We start from the raw sequence: 2,606 nt of genomic DNA, 5'->3' as shown, positions 1-2,606 counted from the left end.
GGACTAAGGAACAGCCAGGAGGAGCTAAAAATGCTATCAAGGAACTGCAAAATAAAATGGAGACAACCACGGCTCGGATTGAAGAGGCAGAGGAGAGAATAGGTGAACTAGAAGATAAAGTTATGGAAAAAGAAGAAGCTGAGAAAAAGAGAGATAAAAAAATCCAGGGATACAAGGGGAAAATTAGAGAACTAAGTGATACACTAAAAAGAAATAATATACGCATAATTGGTATCCCAGAGGAGGAAGAGAGAGGGAAAGGTGCTGAAGGGGTACTTGAAGAAATCATAGCTGAGAACTTCCCGGATCTGGGGAAGGAAAAAGGCATTGAAATCCAAGAGGCACAGAGAACTCCCTTCAGACGTAACTTGAATCAATCTTCTGCACGACATATCATAGTGAAACTGGCAAAATACAAGGATAAAGAGAAAATTCTGAAAGCAGCTAGAGATAAACGTGCTCTAACATATAAAGGGAGACCTATAAGACTCGTGACTGATCGATCTCTCTACTGAAACTTGGCAGGCCAGAAAGGAATGGCAGGAGATCTTCAATGTGATGAACAGAAAAAATATGCAGCCGAGAATCCTTTATCCAGCAAGTCTGTCATTTAGAATAGAAGGAGAGATAAAGGTCTTCCCAAACAAACAAAAGCTGAAGGAATTTGTCACCACTAAACCAGCCCTACAAGAGATCCTAAGGGGGATCCTGTGAGACAAAGTTCCAGAGACATCGCTACAAGCATGAAACCTACGGACATCACAATGACTCTAAACCCTTATCTTTCTATAATAACACTGAATGTAAATGGATTAAATGCACCAACCAAAAGACATAGGGTATGAGAATGGATAAAAAAAACAAGACCCATCTATTTGCTGTCTATAAGAGACTCATTTTAGACCTGAGGACATCTTCAGATTCAGAGTGAGGGGATGGAGAACTATTTATCATGCCACTGGAAGTCAAAAGAAAGCTGGAGTAGCCATACTTATATCAGACAAACTAGACTTTAAATTAAAGGCTGTAACAAGAGAAGAAGAAGGGCATTATATAAGAATCACAGGGTCTATCCATCAGGAAGAGCTAACAATTATAAATGTCTATGCGCCAAATACAGGAGCCCCCAAATATATAAAACAATTACTCACAAACATAAGCAACCTTATTGATAAGAATGTGGTAATTGCAGGGGACTTTAACACTCCACTTACAGAAATGGATAGATCATCTACACACACGGTCAATAAAGAAACAAGGGCCCTGAATGAGACATTGGATCAGATGGACTTGACAGATATATTTAGAACTCTGCATCCCAAAGCAACAGAATATACTTTCTTCTCAAGTGCACATGGAACATTCTCCAAGATAGATCACATACTGGGTCACAAAACAGCCCTTCATAAGTATACAAGAATTGAAATCATACCATGCATACTTTCAGACCACAATGCTATGAAGCTTGAAATCAACCACAGGAAAAAGTCTGGAAAACCTCCAAAAGCATGGAGGTTAAAGAACAGGCCAATAAATAATTAATGGGTCAACCAGGCAATTAGAGAAGAAATTAAAAAATATATGGAAACAAATGAAAATGAAAATACAACAATCCAAACGCTTTGGGATGCAGCGAAGGCGGTCCTGAGAGGAAAATACATTGCAATCCAAGCCTATCTCAAGAAACAAGAAAAATCCCCAATACAAAATCTAACAGCACACCTAAAGGAAATAGAAGCAGAACAGCAAAGACAGCCTAAACCCAGCAGAAGAAGAGAAATAATAAAGATCAGAGCAGAAATAAACAATATAGAATCTAAAAAAACTGTAGAGCAGATCAACGAAACCAAGAGTTGGTTTTTTGAAAAAATTAACAAAATTGATAAACCTCTAGCCAGGCTTCTCAAAAAGAAAAGGGAGATGACCCAAATAGATAAAATCGTGACTGAAAATGGAATTATTACAACCAATCCCTCAGGGATACAAGCAATTATCAGGGAATACTGTGAAAAATTATATGCCAACAAACTGGACAACCTGGAAGAAATGGACAAATTCCTAAACACCCACACGCTTCCAAAACTCAATCAGGAGGAAAGAGAAAGCTTGAACAGACCCATAACCAGCAAAGAAATTGAATCAGTCATCAAAAATCTCCCAACAAATAAGAGTCCAGGACCAGATGGCTTCCCAAGGGAGTTCTACCAGACGTTTAAAGCAGAGATAATACCTATCCTTCTCAAGCTATTCCAAAACATAGAAAGGGAAGGAAAACTTCCAGACTCATTCTATGAAGCCAGCATTACTTTGATTCCTAACCAGACAGAGACCCAGTAAAAAAAGAGAACTACAGGCCAATGTCCCTGATGAATATGGATGCAAAAATTCTCAATAAGATACTAGCAAATCAAATTCAACAGCATATAAAAAGAATTATTCACCATGATCAAGTGGGATTAATTCCTGGGATACAGGGCTGGTTCAACATTCGCAAATCAATCAATGTGATACATCACATTAATAAAAGAAAAGAACCATATGATCCTGTCAATCGATGCAGAAAAGGCCTTTGACAAAATTCAGCAACCTTTCTTAATAAAAACCCT

The sequence above is a fragment of the Lynx canadensis genome, chromosome B2, assembly GCF_007474595.2.
Source record: "Lynx canadensis isolate LIC74 chromosome B2, mLynCan4.pri.v2, whole genome shotgun sequence".
Classification (NCBI taxonomy): domain Eukaryota; kingdom Metazoa; phylum Chordata; class Mammalia; order Carnivora; family Felidae; genus Lynx; species Lynx canadensis.
Note: the sequence above shows the minus strand (reverse complement) of the source record.